Source organism: Suricata suricatta, chromosome 1 (genome assembly GCF_006229205.1).
Source record: "Suricata suricatta isolate VVHF042 chromosome 1, meerkat_22Aug2017_6uvM2_HiC, whole genome shotgun sequence".
In the NCBI taxonomy this organism is placed as follows: Eukaryota; Metazoa; Chordata; class Mammalia; order Carnivora; family Herpestidae; genus Suricata; species Suricata suricatta.
Window position 1 is genome coordinate 150,034,761 of NC_043700.1, and position 19,220 is coordinate 150,053,980.

General features: G+C 36.8%; 1 long non-coding RNA gene and 1 other non-coding gene across 2 annotated transcripts in view; one reads left to right on the top strand and one right to left on the bottom strand.

Moving 5' to 3' along the window:
- The first annotated feature begins 3,051 nt into the window (after window positions 1–3,051).
- Window positions 3,052–3,181, top strand: LOC115303774. Its single transcript, XR_003914234.1, has one exon. It is a non-coding gene; the product is annotated as a small nucleolar RNA SNORA11 (small nucleolar RNA).
- A 1,380-nt stretch (window positions 3,182–4,561) lies between these two features.
- Window positions 4,562–19,220, bottom strand: part of LOC115296981 — an 87,208-nt gene continuing 72,549 nt past the window's right edge. The window contains exon 7 of the long non-coding RNA XR_003911187.1: window positions 4,562–4,861. This is a non-coding gene — a long non-coding RNA (uncharacterized LOC115296981). The remainder of the gene's footprint in view (window positions 4,862–19,220) is intronic.

Below are 19,220 nucleotides of genomic sequence, written 5' to 3' on the forward strand. Positions count from 1 at the left end.
ATGATTCTAAGGAAAGCCACTAAGTTTAAAATGATGCTGATAGTAATACCAACATGGGTTAAGAAAAAGTTTATGGTCTTTTCTGGGCATAACTTGACCCTAAAATATTTTATATTGGCATAAATGAGATTAATAATGTTAGAACGCTTTTAATATCAATAACCCATGCCTTAGGTCTTGAAACAAAAATTAAAAACCCCAGCAATGTGTGCAAATGTAAAGTACTAGAGAGAATATGTGTAAAAGCCAGCAGATTCCCAGAAAATGTCAGCACCTTGTATGATGAGCTCTGGCAGCCATCTCAGTGTTGACAGTATGCTAGAGAGGCTGGGAACATAAATCAATCTACATTTGTTCTCACAGGGACTGGGAGCTGGAATTACTGTTTCTGAAACTTGAGCCAATATTGTCACGGCAATATAAATGATGGAAACTTTGCCACTGTAGTTTCCTTCACCCATTGCATGAACCTCCTGGCAAACAGCACCCTGGAATTTCATTAATTAGTGCTAACTATGATTGGCACTGCCAGAGAGAACAATAAAACAACCACAGTGTTTTTATGAACATATGGGTGGCGGAGTCTCTAGCTGGGTAATACAAGATTGGTTCCCAACTTATTAAAGCTTATTTATACTGGATATAATTTACCTAATTTCATCTTTTTAAGCTAATTTATTTTTTTTCATTTTTGCAGATTATATTATTGTTGTAGAAGCTGCTTAGCTAATATAAGTTATAATTTTCATCTCAGTGAAAAACAGCAGAGTTTAGATTGGGAAGAACCTTTTGAAACTATCTAATTCAACACTTGTTTTTCAAATGAAGAAACTCAATCCCAGGAAAGTTAAGTGATTTTTCCCAACTTCACAAAGTCAGTAGCAGAATTAAGGCTAAAACCCAAGTATTCTGAATCTAGGGTTTACCTCTCTATATCATATGATTTCTTAATTGGTAAGTGTTATCACTAGATTAACACAGGGTTGACATGTAACACTTGGCTGACATTTACTTGCTTCCTCTATGCCTTTTAACTAAACAAATTACATGAAGTTTTCCATTTTCTTTAATGTTTGTTTATTTTGGGGGGAGAGAGAGAGAGCATGCACATACAAGCAGGGAAGGGGCAGAGAGAGGGGGCAGAGGATCTGAAGGGGCTGTGTGCTGACAGCAGAGACCCCAGTGCGGGGCTTAAACTCACGAATCATGAGATCATGACCTGAGCTGAAGTCAGAGGCTTAACCGACTGAGATACTCACAAACCCCAAGTTTTCCATTTTCATACAACATTCTTCCAAATAAGTTACTAATATAGGTTTGAGGAAAAAATCCATTAAATTCCATTAAATTAATTCCATTAGAATCCATTAGACTCACCCCACTCTATCATGTTTGTTACATGTGGGATGATAATTTGGATTTTTTCTTATTTAATTCACCTTTCAACTGGGGAAATCATTACCAGGTAAAAGCTGTATTTTTCCTTTCTTTGTATCAGTAAGCAAAAAGGAGTTTAGTGAACCCTTCTGAACAGGGTTCATAAAAGTTTCCTCCCAAACACTTATCTACTCTATTTGAGGGGAAAAAAAGGATAAATCATAATTCCCAGACTTACAGAATTAGTAGTCTCAGAGAGGTCAGATGGTTGACCAAATCATATCTGTTCTTTCTACATTTTGTTAAAAAGAAAAAATAAATTAAAATTAGAATCATCAGAGCCTCTTTGTCTAACAATTCTTTTAATTTCTCGTCTTCAAATATTCCTTTATTAGCTGCCACATCAGCTACATCTACCCTTCGTATTAATAAGAAAAATAAATCTCTTTACTTGTTTAAGCCTCTGAAGGTCACAGCAGGAAATAACGTCTTCTGATGCACGTTCCACCTCTTCCCCTCTTCCTTGGACATACAAACATGTGCCTTTGGTATTGTATTTGGATGGAGAGGAAACTGGTGGGAGAACATTTCAGTTGCTATTCTAATCTTGGAGGATATAAAAGAAAAAAAAAAGAGAAAAGTCCTATTTCTGAGTTACATTTGCCTAACAGACTTCTAGATTCCATTGCATGGAAGATGTCATGTAGCCAGCAGAATTTCGTGAGTTGATCTTGATCTTCAATGAGACCAGAACTTAAGGGCCTGCACTGGCATTTATATGGAAATACTGAACAACTAGCAAGATAATAAATGTTCTAGCCATTCAGAGAAACATAGGTCCAGACAATTAGACATTCAGTTCAAGCAACCATCAGAAAGTTACAAATTCAGAACCCAATGTTTTTATTCCACCTTAAAATTGCTTTTAATGAACACTTTGTCTTTATAACTTAAAACCACATTAAAACACCCTACAGGAACAGTTTTGCAATATAGTTACTGTGGACATTTCCTTGAAGCAGTTTTCTGCTATCTCACACAGTATCCTTTCATGAACATTGATCAGACACATTTCTCTAGGACTCAGCTCAGGAAAATCAGTTGCCCAGAAGCAACAGATTTTATTTTCTCACAGGCACCATAAAACTATAGAGAGATATATGGTTAAGAAGTGTTTGTTTATTTATTTAAGGTAGGATGGACTTGCTCAAGGTCACATACTAGAGAAAAAAAGTTGGATAGAGGGGTTGGAAATAGGGAGATGGGATAAATATCTGTGTGGGAGTGTTGGGGGAACTGAAGTTGTTTGTCTACTTTCTCCAACCAGCCTTTCCACCTCTTGAGACACAATGTAGCATAGAGAGCGAATCTTGTTCTTTGGGGTCAGACCACCTAACCAGACCAACTCTATCACTTATTAGATAAATTACCTTAATCAGTTTAATTAGCCTCAGGTTCCTCATCTGTAGAATGGAGGAAATAGCAACCTACTTAATAGGATTATTGCTCAAATAAGCCAACATGTATAGTCCTGGAATAGCACCTAGAGCTGTTCACTCAACAAAAAGCAAACTTTCAACAATTTACCATGATCATCATTATCATCTCTCCCTTTAGCTCCATCTTCTCCATCTTCTCAAGGAATAAGGAATGGGATTAAATTTAATTCAGCAAGGGGTGTGATCAGAGCAGGGGGCCTGAAGAAATGACTCTTCTGTTTACAACACACCCAACAGGAATCTAGGTTCATTGTAACAAGGGACACAAAAGTTGTGGTTTTTCTATGAACAGATACCCTACATGTGTGAAAAAATAAATAAATAAATAAATTTAATTCAGCAAAATTACTAAACATCAGTTGGTACCAAGTACTATAATAGCTAGTAAAAAGACAAAAATGAATCTCCTATTCTCAGGTACTCTTAGCCTACTAAATAAATAATTGCACTGCATATGTTAATATAAAAAACAATAATACATGCATCCAGATCCCCAGGCTGTGCACGACAGGCAGGAGAAAATGGAATGTAAAACTCCTGGAAAATGCCTTGTATGTTTTTGGAACCTTGGGGTCTCTCTCTAGAGGCTGAAAGAATCTGACATGAAGGCAACTTCCTCCTATCCCTGCCTGGCCATAGAGAGAGACTACCCCTTCCTGCTCCTTGGAAGCTGTGATATGTAAGATTGAAGAGGGGGATGGTTTCTAACTCTAAACTCCAAGAGATTAAGATTGTATACTTTGTATATGTGGAAGATATGCAGCCAGATAAATGATGGTAGCAGAACCAGCACATGCATTAGTCTTATCTAGAAACAACATATTAAGATTCACCAAAAATAAGAACCCTGAGCTTTCATGACTATTTCTTCCCTCTCCCAATGACTGAAGGTCAAGTCCTTAGAAAAAGGTTCTGAACCTCACTCTGACAAGTCTCGTATGAAATCTCCTCCATTGTGAGAGTCAAAGCAATAATACTTACAAGGCAACTAATGAACCAGGGCAAATATCCACTTAGATAGGTGGTACCTTAACTTTAAACTGTCTTAATCTCAAAGAAATATGAAAGTGTAGTGTAGGTGTGCAGTGTGTACATCAATAGAAAGATTTGATTTAACCAGATTTGATGGTTGGCATCATAAAATCTTATGTTATGTTGAATAGCTCCACAATAAATATAATTTGAAGAGTCTACCTCTAGTCAATTTTTATTTAGCAAGTCAAAGCCAAAGTAGTAGAGGCCATACAGTTCATAGTAGATCTTAGGACCCATCCTGATCAGCACAACTTTGAAAGAGGTTGTGCTCCTGGAAGGCTCTCCTCTAGCTCTCTCTTCCAACCCTAGTTGACGCCTTGCCTCCCTAAAGTTCTGGCTCCCCACCACTCAACCATGGCACACACTTTACTTAGCCAAATCCACCCATTTCCTCCAGAACAAGGACTGAAGAGAGAAGCTCTTTTGTTATGTACAGAGATATATACAACAGTGGAGAACCACATTAAATTTGGTGTCAGAACCATTTTTACTAGTATGCTACTGAGTATTAGAGAGCACAAATCAGGGAATAATTCAAATCTTTGACACTTCGTTTGTTTCCTGTTTCATCATGACACTTTCACTTTTAAGATCTTAGAATCAGAGACAGACAAATAATTTCAAAAATATTTTATTTCATTCTAAAAATGTTTACATTCCTTCTTTTCCTTTCAGATCAATACATTGCTCAGGTGTGCCCTTCTTGAAAGAAAGAGTAAACTCAAGGCATTCAGATTTCTCAAATAAACTAAAGATTCAGATTGAAGATCTTGATCAAAGAGGAGCTGCAAAATGGTATCCAAAGCTCTCAACCATTGAATCAGTGGGTTATAGGGCATAATGTTGATGGAATACCAAATCTTCCCAGCCATAAACTTCAGGACTATTCCAGATTTTATTACAGATTGGATATTTTGGTCAAGAAGTCTAATTGAGCTGAAAATACCCTCCTAGAAGAAATGCACAGGACTTTTACTCAGTTTTGCCCCAAAAGCAATCCTATTAGAAAATGTACACCTTAAAATTCATTATTCTTTTATTATAATAATAAACAAACTTAATTTCTCCTGAAGCCACTCACTTCTCTGGCTGTCATTTTTAAATCCATGGTTTCCTCTACCTTTGCCTTTCTCTAATCTATTGTGTTTTAGTCATTATAGCCAAACAAAAAACAGCCAGAGTAAGAATTTTTAGTTACTCAAAGAATTGTTAAATTATAAATTGAACCAGTCATACAGGAAAAAAAAAGGGGGGGGGGTTTCCTGCTTTTTCTGCTTCAGCCACCAGCTAAATTAGTTTGTGAAATAGGTTATATATACTACCCTCACTCCAACCTCATTATCACTTACTGAAACCTCTTCCCCATCACGCCTTCATATTTCTTAAGGATCACAGTTGTCTGTTCTTTTCAATTGCCTCTAGTCATCCTGAGTGATTTCAATGTATATTTTGACGAACCTCTCAACAGTCTGACCCCATCATTTCATGACATCCTCCACTTCAAACCCTTACTTCTGCTCTAGAATCCATTCCCATTGATCTTGTAATCAATTCTTTCACCCCTACCAATCTTTAGAAACTCTGCTCTTTGATCTCATCAGGCTCTCTATTGACTTCATACCTCATTTTCTCAAGTCAGCCAGTCTCTTCATGTCTTTATACTATTCCCAATCTTTCCTGGACCCAAGGGCACCCATTTTAAATAAATGTTCAGTATCACCTTAATCCCTCCATCTCCTTCTCCTGGATCCTTGTGCTGATCCACAACCATTCATTTACCACCCCTGTTCCAGTTAGCCAAAGCCACATACAGTTTTGCACCATCTGCCAGTGATTTCTTGTATAAGATTTTTCAGGCAAGGATGAGAGAGAAGCACTGCTTGCCAGGATCTAGGTGCTGCCTTCAACTGAAGGAAGAGGCTCATTTGTCTAACACATACAAAGGCCCCTTTTGTTCCCCAGGTCTTTCTTCTATTTCACAGACATGATCAGTATGAGCTATCCATAGCCCATTGGGTAGCTGAGCACAGTGGGGGAAATATAGAAAGAAGCTTTTATCCAATATGAGTTCTTTGCAATTATCTGTCATTATTGACCATTCCCTGTTCTTGAAACTCTTTTCTATATACTCTCCAAAACACTACTTTATTCTGGCCTGTTTTAAAATTCCTACTCTGGTTCCTCTTCCTTAGACTGCCCAGCAAATGTCAGATGCTCATCAGGTTGCTCCCTTGATGTACTTCTGTTTCCTCTCTACACCTGTCTACACCTTCTGGCTTCATTACCTTGCACTGTTTCAACTGCCTATTATACAAGTAGCATCAAAATCTATTTCTCTACCTCTAATTTCCCCAGGGCTCCACATCCACTTTCCAACTGCACTGAACATTCTCACCTAACCATCCCATTGGCATTAAAAATTCATCATGTCCAAAACTGAATTCAACATTCCCCTAAAACCCTGTTTCCCTAGACTTAATGTCCCCTTTCTTTATTAATGGCATGCCCATTCATCCAATCCCTCAAAACAGAAAACTCAAGATCACTTTGGATTCACTTCTTTAATTCACTTACTACATCCAACCAATCACCAGGCCTGACTGATTGTCCTACTGTAATAGTGTTCAAATCCATCCCCTTCCCCCCTTCACTATACCCTAATATTCTTTTATCCAGGCTATAACAATAGCTTCTTAATCCATATCCCTTTCTCCAGAGTGCACTATTTCAGATGTATCCTTTACTCTGCAAAGACTGATCAGAGGACTGGCCTGCTTAAAACCCTTTCAGTGCTTAATGAAATCCAAAATCAACAGTATGATTTTCTTGCAAGCATCTTTTACAATATAATTCCAACTTACCTGCCAACTTTACACTAGCCCCTTCCCCTATTCTGGTACTCTATTTTAGCCACATCAACCTGCTTAATTTTTCCTGAACACCTCATAAATGCTCATATGTTGCTCATACATCGTCCTTACTTATTTTGGTCCCTCTCCTAAAATGCCAACCACATCTTTTCTCTCTAACAGAGTCATATTCATTCTTAATTGTCCAGCTCTAATGTCCCCTTCTCTGAGTAGCTTTCCCTGTTGTGCTTTCCTTCAACTAAATTAACTGCCCCATCCTCTTTTCTCCTATACCACTCCGGGCTTTTTTCAGCATTCATTGTCTTACTTATAAATTGCACACTCTCTAAGATGTGAGACTGAATTATTCAGAGTTTTAGAACCAATTGTACCTGGTATACAGTAAGCAAATCAGCTGTCCTGCCTCCCGTCTATAGTTTTCTCCTTGTAAGTTGTAAGTCCTTGTAAGTTGTACATTGTGTTTTGGTGTTTATTTGCTCAATTGTTAATTTAATGAGGGGGAATTATTTTGGTGAGAGGAAAAGGAATTTTGATCCACTTTAATTGTTAATTTTAATTCTTAACTTCCGTTTTTATGAATGTTGCACAGATTGGGCCAGTCCTCTGGGTAGTGAAAAGAATTCATGGGAAAAATACAGTTCACAGTATAGAAAGATTCAATGTAGAATAGGATCCTACAGTACCAACATCAATTGCCTGAGGTGAAAGCAGGAGTGAACATCTCAGCAGACAGGAAACAGACTCTCTTCCAACCTCAATGTGTTCATTCCAATGACATATTTTCCCACTCAGCTCTACCTCTTCTGGCTCTTCAGACATCACCATCCTAATCAAACTCTTCCTGGCATCCACTGGGGCATGTCTTATCTCTTATGTACAACACACCCCCAACCCTGCAGAGCTGATCTCTCAACCCCACTCATATTACCTTTGTTCATGTTGTACCCACTTCTTTTCCCCCCCATCTTCATAATGTAACATTGCAACTGTCATTTTATCTTCTACATTCCATACTATGACCTACTTCTTTACTCCTGCAACCTAAATAATTAACATGCATTAGTTAAGAAAGAAGAGAGCTTAACAAAAGGAAAGACTTGGTCCTGAGTGTAATATATCAGCCACCTGAGAAGAGACGCCTGCTTGCCAGCTCTGTAAATACCAGTGATTTTGTTTTCCAGCTAAGACTTTCTGGATATAAAATGATCACATGACCCAGAAACCTGTCAGCAGATTATTGGTTTCCAAATGAAAGCTTTGATTCCCTTCAGATCAGATTCTTTTTCATGAAAGCTCAAGGAATCAGAGGTCATTTATGGGTAACTACAGTTAGCTAAAAAGGCTACAAGGGCTTATGGTGAGTAGATAATTACATTCCTTTCCCAAAGGAATTTTCTTTACAAGTAGCTACCTGTCACAATTTACTCATCATTTTTCAAACAGCATTTCTAAGGTGCTTCCTTTTCCCTTCAGGTGAACTTCAAATTGGGAATAGTATCTGAACTATAGTGATTCCCAGGCCCTTCTATAAAGAATACTTCTACTCCTGACTTCTACCAAGGAGCCAGAGCTGTGGAATGAAATGCTATGTGACTTCACTCTTCACTATAGCCAAATAAATTGTCATCTTTGTCATGTAATGGCATTCCCTAGATTTATGCAAATGAGGGGGTTCTAATTTCACAATGTTAATTCAATCTTTGCAGAAATCATATCTCTAAGCTCATAATTTTATGTTATGACTATGTTGCATACAGATGAGGGCTATGTTTTACTTCTTGCCATTCCTGCAAACATTCAGCATTTCTTCAACAAATAGAAACATTACCAAATTACACTGCAGCTACCCAGTTTAGCTATACAAGCTGTTTTGTTCAATCAAAAAAGAATGCATAGAAATTCTGTTTTAAATCATATTCCTTGGTCCTTAGGTGGTTGATTTTGGAAAGAATAACTCAACATGCTAAATTCTGTGACTGCACTTGTTCTTTGTTGAATAGAAAACACCACTTTGTGCCTATATTTTATTAAACTTTTGCATAACAAGAGAGTAGCTTTTATATTAGCAAAGATTCTGTTATATGGAAAATTACAGCTGCCACTCAACCATCAACCTCATGCTGATTCTTCTTCCTCTTCTTGATGTTCTTAAACCATGATAAGTTGAAACTAAAAGATATATTTTAAGAAACTACGTACAATGAAACATAACCATGAAGCGAATTGCTGCTGCCACCATTTCAACAATCACATTAGCTTTATCTTTGGGTAAACAATGTGGTTTTTCCCCCCAAAAAAACAAAAGTTCTGCTGATGAACCAACTGGATATACTTCCCTGAATTAACAAACTTGATGAAAACCATTTAAATCTCTGCAGCCACTTATAATTGAACCTAACATTTCTGAGCAACAATAATATGCCCAGTGCTTCAAATATGCCGGTTCATTTGATCCCGATAACATCCTTGCTGAGAGGGGGAGGGCATTTTCATAATTCCTCTTTTATAGATGAAAAAACTGAAGCTAAGAGAAGTAGAGTAGCTGGCTTGAGAAAGTGCAACTAGAAGGTAATGGAGCAGGAAAATGGATTTCCAATTACTTTTACCACAATGCCAAAGAATTCCCTTGATGGTAAGTTTCTGTGGGATATTTCTGTTCCTTCCTACTTTCAGATTACTATAATAAGTGACTAATGTTTCTCAGATCAATTTAGTATACCAACTCTCCATTGGGCCAGGTGAATAATCACCATAAGGCAGCCTTACAATGAATGAAAAGAATTTCCTAAATGGAAGGGGCCTCTGGTCAGCTAATGATCTGTACTATCTTTAACAAAGAAGGAGAAGACAGTTGGTGAAATCTCTGTCAAGAATTTCAATTTAAGCCACTAGCGGTTACAGTTTTGTACTGAAAGCTGGAAGAGTTTGCCAGCTGAAAATTCCATAAAGAGGCCAATTGATCCCATCAGGTCTCTTTTCAATGCTTATAAGAGCCATTAAAAATTTTTAAATGAGAAAAGGATCAAGTTCAGTGTTTCTGAACAAGGTATTTCTTCTGAGGTGTTTTCTTTTTTCCATAGAATTCATCCATACTACAGAGTGTCTCATCTCCTACAGAGTCTCATCTCTAAAGGCCTTAGCTAACCTGTCATATTACAGGGACACTTTGTCAAATTGCCCATTTGTTCAATTCTGCAGGAAGACAGCTTTTTACTCAGCAAGGCTAATTTCTTACTTCTAGATTGTGGGTAAAACTTGGGGATAATAAGTTGTTTAAGTTCAATTTCACCACCTTAAGTGCTGATGAACTCCTCTACCAACTCCAATATCTTATTTCTTGATGGTGAGTGGATATTGGAAAATTTTCTCAAGTCCCTCAATATCTATTTTATAAGAAGCTTCAAATGTACTTGGTCTAAAGCAAATCTGTATACTGTTTATAGCCTTGAACTTTGGCTACAGTTCAATCAATGAAATCAGAAAAGTCCTCCCTATATATGCTTTCACAAATACACACGGAAGAGTAAGTTCACACGTGTTAAGGCTAAAGCTCTAAACTAACAACCCTGAAATAGCTAGAAGAAAAGTAAGAAACTGTTGTGTTAAAGAGACAGATCTTTGCAGAAAACTCCATGAATGGTGAAACAAACAGTTTGAAAACTGCACTCTATAACTAACACCAAGACTTTAGGGATGTTACAATGTACATTCATTTGCAAATAAAACTACAATTCAGTTAACTTCAGCAGAAAATTATTGTCATTAAACCTTCTAATAAGCTATGGTTATACCAGCTTCTACTTTAGCTTGATGGGGAACATAGGTTATCCATGCCAGAGAACCAGTTGGAAGGGACTCACACTGTAAATTTGATACTACTGAGCTGTGTATATTTGCAAAGAATATAAACTGTACTTTACACCCACAGTACTTCACATTATATGGGTCCATCAAACTTTCAGTCAGTTTGGTGTCAACATTGGAGATCAATACTAATAGACTGGAAAATACATACAGATATACAATTGATAATTACAGTCATCAGAATTTTCAAGTTGAAGGAGACATTAAAGATTATATGATTCAGGGTTTCTGAAAAACACTTTCATAAACCACTAGTTTGCTAGTGTGTTAAAATGTTTGTCCCCTTCATTGATCTCCTAAAGGGCATCCTTTAGTCAAAAGTTTAGAAGAACTGGGTCAAACAAAGTTAGATAGGTGTCTTTACTGCAGGACATTTTGGAACACAGCAACTTGCCAAGAGAAGAATATACTTTGCAGCATTTCTTAAGCTTCCTTAACTACTAAGCTCTTTCTTACAGAAACTGTTGAGGGACATACTTTGTGGAATATCGTAACTCAACCTCTCCAGTTAGTTATGTAAACCAAGGCAAAAGGTATGGTGATGGAGAGTTGGTATTAGAACTCAGGTCCTTTAAATCCAAAAACTCTCCTCTCCTCTTAACACCAGAAAACTGTTCTACGCTATGTAGCTGTTTAAGCAGAGGGTAGTGTTTGCAAGTGTGTACCGTAGAGTCTAGGTTTGATTACCCCAGTTTAGTCATTTACCAGCTATTGGCTTCAGTAACTTCATCTATAAAATGGGGCTGATGATAAGGATTAGTGAGTTAGTCCATGTAAAGCACTTACAACATAGCACTATGAGAGTGAATGTTAGCTATTTATTACTATCACTACTGCTATTATTATTATTATCCATCATCACCCCTGCTTAGGTATAAGTGATCAGGGTAATAATTTCTAGAGACATGTTTACATTCTCTGATACATTCACCAACCTTCTACCTCTCTGGTACTTACGTGGGAAAGTACGAGGACCATCCCTCAAATGTAACTGCCAAAAAAACCAGAATCTTGGGGGAACTTAATAAAATTTTTGAGTTACTTTGAGAATCTTTTAAAGAAATACAAGTTTACTATATCCAATAATGTAAAGCTAAGCAGAGTTTCCTTAAAAGAAGACGTTGTTTTAATTGGTAGTAGTATCAAAGCACCAACTTAATGATGCTAGGCCATAATTATACTACCTGGTGATCATTTTACAGTTCTCGGATAGAGTTCTTCTGTTCTCATTTAGAAAGGTTATTGGCATTTATAGAAAAACACTAAACTAATGAAATTCATATTAATAAAAAAGTGGTTATATGATTACTAAATCATTTTAACTAGGAAAAAAGTCTATTTGTTCCTGGCATGTGCTTTCACAGTTGCCACCAATAATTGCCTTTTTTATTGTTTGTCTCCCTTTGAAACCATAAGGTCCATGAGGCTAAAGACCATGTCTTGATTGTTCACAGTTACATTTACAGTAGTATCTTGCTCCCACCTATCACATAGTAATCACTCTATCGTTATTTGTGGAAGAAAGGGAGAGAAAAGGGAAGGAGAAACAGATGAAAAGAGAGAAGGAGAGTGAGGAAGGAAGGTAAGAGACAGACTGGCTAGAGGGAAGAAAAGAAGGAAGGTAGGAAGGGAAGGAGGGAGTCAAATACAAAGTCAGGAAGAGTAAACTGTTAGCTAATAAACTAGATGAGGCCACAGTAAACCTCTCAGTCCTGATTGGACTAAGGATGAAGTCAATGAACACACACATACTCAACAGATTTTCAATTTCAACCCTTTGATAAATTTACTAATGTACACTTTGTTCTCATTATAAAGTTTCCCCCATCATAAATTTCTCCTGCCATAAGGCTCCTGGACCTTTACCCCCTACTTCATTACTTCTGCTCATATTAATTATCTACCTCCTGATGGCAGCATGTTTCTAGGCAGACAAGTTCTGAACTCCCAATGGCTGTGTTACAGGAAGGCTCTAATCTTGATACTTACAATCAGATGTTGGCGGGATGTCATCCTGCAGTGGAGGGCATATTAGTGTTAAACTAATGTATTGCATTACTTTGCAGATTGAGTGAGACCTGTAATGAGTAACCTCAATCAAACTGAAAGAACTTCCACATTCTGATTCACTTCTATAAAGTTTTAAGGGAAAAAAAAGAGAGAACAAAATGGAAAGGGTGGAAATGTTTAAATGAGAAAGAAAAAGGATATTACTGTTTCAGCTACAGGTGACATGATCATTTTCAAAATAATCCAAATGCTATGAGACTACAGATCAAGAAAAATGGAACACCCCATATGGAAAACAGTCAGAAGGAAGAAAATGGCAATGAGAACAGATAATACAACAAAATGACAGTTTGAATTATTCATGGACAAAAGTGGACCTGAAGCCAAGTACAAGACATAACCAAAGGTACAAAGGTTATTTTGATGACTGTGAAATCTCTTCTGTTAAGTTTATAAGGACACTGACCTAGTGCTGCAATGCTGTATATAACCCTCTTTGTATGGATATACTACATTATGTGGAGCTATCCCAAAAAGACCCAAAAGCCCTTGCAGATAATAAACAATCAGATCATTTGCTCTGTCACACACCCTAGTAAGAGGTAGCAATCCCCCAGAAAACTGGATCTCAGAGGGAAAATCTTATGTATATTTTCTGCATAAGAATGGAGACCTTGCATGTCTTGATCACTATTGTTTCCTTCAACATGTAGAGCAGTAGTTGGCAAATATTTTTCCTGCAAATGGCCACATAATAAATATTTTAGGCATTGAGAACATACTAGTTCTGTCACAACTACTCACCTCTGCTGTTGTAACACAAAAGCAGCCACAGATAATATGTAAACAAATGGGTGTGACTATGTTCTAATTAAAGTTTTTTTTTAAAGCCTATTTAAAAACACACACAGGTAGCAGATCAAATTTGACCCTGGTCTAGAACATTATCTGACACAAGGATACCTAAAAAATATATCTTAAAACAGTTAATGTTGGGGTACCAGGGTGGCTCAGTCAGTTCAGCAACCAACTCTTGATTTCGGCTCTGGTCCTGATCTCATGATTTGAGAATTCAAGCCCTGCATCTCATGGGACTCCGTGCTGACAATGCAGAGCAGCTTAGGATTCTCTATCTCCCTCTCTTTCTACCCCTCGCCACTGCTCTCTCTCTCTCTCTCTCTCTCAATACTAAGTAATAAACATTTTTAAAAACAATGAATAAATAATATTATCCTTATGAGGACCCTACTTCCTTTCTAGTTGTGGTCTCCCTGGGCAATGTACCAGGGACAAAAAAAAGATTGAGCCTACTCATTTAAGATTATATTGATCTTGATGCTGAGGAAGTATAAACATAGCACCATTGATAACCATGGTTATCATGTCCTGTAGTAGGATGGAATAAGCCCATTGATAGAGAGAAGGAAAATCAAGCGATAAAGACTGAATCATAGTCATGTTCAAGTATTGTTCTGTGGTGGAAACTGCAATTTGCCTCTGCTATGCTTTCTCTCATTCTTCCTTTTGGTGCAACAGAATTCTCAAGTTTTAGTGAGACATGTGACTTACCAGCTAGAGACTATAATTCCCAACCTCTCTGGTAGCAACATGACTAAATTTAGAAAAAAAAATATGAGCAGAAGTGATATGAGCAGCTTTTCTTATAAGGAAACAACTTGCTCTCCCATTTTTTCCCAATCCCAGAGGATGGAGCTTAGACCTGAAGGAAGTGATCCAGAATAAATCATGCAAAAAATATAACACATTTAGGTATGGTGGAATCATCAGAGAGAGGAACTTTGGATTCTCGATGACATAGTTCAGGTTACCTTCTCCCTCCAAACTGTCTACTCACTCACACAAAAGATAAATAAATCTTGTTATTTAAGCCATGTTATTAAAACAGCTGAATTGATATCTTAACTAATAAAGTCCCTGAGAAACTTTCCCAAATTCCTGCCTTCCAAGCCCTGATTGTTTCATCTTCTCCTGAATTTAGTCCCACATGGGCTTCTGTCATTCGCAACCAAAAGTTTCCTGAATAATGCTAGTGTACAATTGTTCCTCCCATGAAGAGATGTTGTCAGTCTTCACTGTCAGTCATGCAAGTTTAGGTTTTTATTATATCAATCAATGTGGCAACTTCCTCACAAATACATTTAGCAAACTAAGGCCAACTGTCCTAATTCTAACAGAAGATTCTGCCAAAGCCAAAAACCTCTTGAGAATAGAGGAGGAAATAATTCTGGAAGACTCTTAAATACATTTTCTAAAGCAGCAATTATCAAACTATTCATGGACATTCTTCTAAGTATCTTCAAGGAGTATCTTCAAATAAAACAAACCATGATGGATGTATTTAATTTATATGTGCTGCATGGCCTTTAGGAAATATCTATCATGAGATTATATTAGCAAATGGAGGTTGGAAGTTGCACACACAATCACACATGCACACAGAGGAATGAAGGCAGATTACATGAACTGTCAATCAGCTCCATAAACATTTAGCTGATATTTTATCATATATAATTATTTCCTGAAGTATATTGAGTAAAAACTAAAATTCTTTACAGAAAACCAAACCTAAAAATAGATGAAATATATAATTTGTAATAGAAAAAAAACAAAATCATTAAGAAGACAGTTTGAGCTAAAGTTTTCAAGGACCGTCAAAGAAAATTAAAGAGTGTGTTCAAAACACAAAAGAGACAATCTAAGATATTAATGGGGAAAAAGTAATGATCAATAAATAACAGAGTTGGTATCATTATCAGCAATGCAGCAGAGTATGAACAAATCATAGAAATCAAGACATTATCTAGATATTGAGCCCAATATTTAAATTATGCAAACTCTACTCGCCGCCAAACCCAAAAAATAAGTATATGAAATTTAGCTAGTAAACTATAAAAATTCAGGGGAATTCACAAAATCAGATCAGGAAAATTCTTAAAACAATTATAAGTTGATGGTTCAGCAAGTCCTGACAATATATATGTTACCTTGAGACAAGAATTTATATTACTTATCATTGCATCCACATCATATGGGATGATGCCCGGCATACTCTAGGTTCTGAACTCACTTGAATAAACAAGTGATGAATAAATAATATATTTACAGAAAGCAAAATGCATGTAAGATTTTTATTAGTACCTTACTACAACTTTGATATACAGCATCCCATGTTTTCTCTTAGTATGCCAAAATCAGAATTTATCAGAATTTTACTTTTCAGGTTTTAAAGGAAGACAAAATATCTATAATATATTTTAAATACACTTAGCAATCTTGTTTTCAGAAAAGAATATTATCATGCCTGAAATTTTTTTTATTTTAATTCCAGTATGCTTAACATACAGTGTTATAGTAGTTTCTGGTGTACAATCTAGTGATTCAACACTGCCATTCAACACCCAGTGCACAAGTGCTCTCCTTAATCCTCAAACCCTATTTTACTCATCTCCCCCCAACCACTCCCTTCTGGTAACCATCAGTTTGAGCTCTATAGTTAAGAGTCTGCTTCTTGGTTTGTGTGTCTCTTTTTTCCTTTGTACATTGATTTTGTTTCTTAAATTCCATATCTGAGTGAAGTCATATGGTATTTGTCTTTTTCTGACTGACTTATTTCACTTAGCATTATACTCTCTAGCTCCACCCATGTTTTACACGAAGTTGCATAGACCTATGAGATACATAGTCTAAAAATTTTAAGTGCCAATGACTTTTTAAAAAGAAAAAAAAAGCAAGTAACTTCCAGGCAGAGACAGAAATAAAAACCCAAGTTTCTGACTCTTGGCCTATCACTATGAATTAAATAAGATGTATAAAATTTCCCTTTTATTCTTAGATGCTATCATACCTTTATTCTGTGAAACTGGAAGTTGAGAAAGAAAACAAATCATAGAACAAATTGTGTTTGAAATATAAGTAGGTTTCTTTGTATATAAAATTTCTCCACAGGAAAAAATACAAAAAGACAACTGGAATAGGTGAAGGAAGTAGTCTAACGGTCAGTGTCTATGGACAAGAAAAACTAAGGGAGTTAGGAACAATTAGAGGAGCTTGTCAATGATACCAATAAAGATGTTGCCCGTAAAGCTGGCAAGTTTTCCTCTGAGAAGCAAATAGAGAGAAGACAGTGTGCAACCTTTCGCTTTCTATGAATAGATATGAAATGATGTTTATACCATTGTCAGTTCTTTACTTGTAAAATGAAATGAGGAACCACCATCTGTGTCTTCAATTTCATATGGATACCTACTGCTTCCTAATGCTACACTCATCCCCTCTCCAAGCTTCTCTACTGAAGATGCCATACCAGTCTTATGTTAATGAATAGCACAGTTTAAGGAAGAAAGGAAGACTAGCAGAACCCAGGAGGGCAAGGAAAGAAGGAGAAAAAGAAAGAGAAGAAAAAAAAATAGTTTACTGGTTTTCAGGACCTCAATATTTATTTTCAAAGAAACACTAAAATATGCTTATGTTAAAAAAATTTTTTACAGCAGTATCAATAGTCAGCCCACCTTCTCCTTGTGAACTTACTGTTGCCATCATATAAGTTACCAGGATGGGCAAGTTAATTATTGGAGCATTCTGTCAACATCTCTCTAGAGAAAAAATAAAAATGCTGAGTTGCAGAACCAGTGAATACCCCTACCAGAAAAGCTCTGACTTTTAACCAACTGACTGCCAGGAGGATAGAATTGGGTTAGAGAAAGTTCAAAAGATAAAAGAATTGATTATAATATTGATTTAAGAGAATAAAGAAGCAAATCCAACCATTTAAGTAAAGATTCCTATAGTAGTTTTCCCTACCACAGCACAAATAGGTTTCAAATAACAGAATATAAACCTTAATAGGAATTGCTCCCCCAACCATTCAATATTCATAATATATCTAGAAATATCCCCTAGGGAGAGAAAAAAAAACAGTACAACTTTGGAAAGGAAGGGATTTGTTTTGAGATTGTGAGATAAGCAGTAAAGTAAGGCTCATCATCAAGAAGAACATTTAGTGCCAACTATAAAAGTAGAATGGGTATGATGATAAACCCAGGAAAGCATGAAGACTGCACAGAGATGTCATGCAAAAAGGGACTAATGGGTCAGTAATTTTTATCAGCAATTTTCCCCATGTTCTAAGACCAAAATTACCCAATTCAGATAATTATATTATTCTCTCTTTTTTTCATATTTTCATTTTCTCCTTACTGGGGAAGATAGAAACTTATGATGACCAATAAGAATAGGCTTCAGCAGGGGAGCCTGGGTGGCTCAGTGGGTTGAGCATCCAACTTTAGCTCAGGCCATGAACTCAAGGCTCGTGGTTCAAGCCCCATGTTGGGCTCTGTGCTGACAGTGCAGAGCCTGGAGCCTGCTTTGGATTGTGTGTCACCCTCTCTCTCTGTTGCTACCCCACTCACTCTCTCTCTTTCAGAAATAAAGATTAAAAAAAAAAAGAAAAATGGGCTTGAGCAGCATTCCCAATGCTCTATAAAACACCAGCTTTGTAAATACACCATTGAGGGTGGGAAAGGGAGTAATTATAGTCAAATTTCAGAAATGTTAATGGACAATATGCCCTTATTAGAGATCTATAATCCAAAAGAGTAAGCTAAAGATGATGAGAAGCCCTGAAGTAAAAACTCTATTTAAATATTTTTGATCTCTTTAGCAGATGGTTCTGGGAAAAACTGGACAGCAACATGCAAAAGAATGAAACTAGACCACTTTCTTACACCATACACAAAAATAAACTCAAAATAGATGAAGGACCTGAACGTGAGACAAGAAACCATCAAAACCCTAGAGGCGAAAGCAGGAAACAACTACCTTGACCTCAACCGCAGCAATTTCTTACTCGACACATCTCCAAAGGCAAGGGAATCAAGAGCAAAAATAAACTATTGGGACCTCATCAAGATAAAAAGCTTCTGCACTGCTGAGGAAATAATCAATAAAATTAGTAGGCAACCAATGGAGTGGGAAAAGATAGTTGCAAATGACATATTAGATAAAGGGCTAGTATCCAAAATCTATAAGGAATTCACCAGACTCCACACTCAAAAAAAATAATCCAGTGAAGAAATGGGCAGAAGACATGAATAGACACTTCTCCAAAGAGGACATCCAGCTGGCCAACAAACATATGAAACAATTCTCAGCATCACTCATCATCAGGGAAACACAAATCAAAACCACACTGAGATACAACCTTATGTTGATCAGAATGACTAAAATGAACAAATCAAGAGATTATAGATGCTGGCAAGGATATGGAGAAATGGGCACCCTCCTACACTGTTGGTGGGAATGTAAACTGGTGCAGCCGCTCTGGAAAACAGTGTGGAGGTTCTTCAAAAAATTAACAGTAGAACTCCCCTATGACCCAGCAATGGCACTGCTAGGAATTTACCCAAGGGATACAGAAGTGCTAATACATAGGGGCACATGTACCCCAATGTTCATAGCAGCACTTTCAACAATAGCCAAATCATGGAAAGAGCCTAAATGTCCATCAACTGATGAATGGATCAAGAAGATGTGGTATATATATATA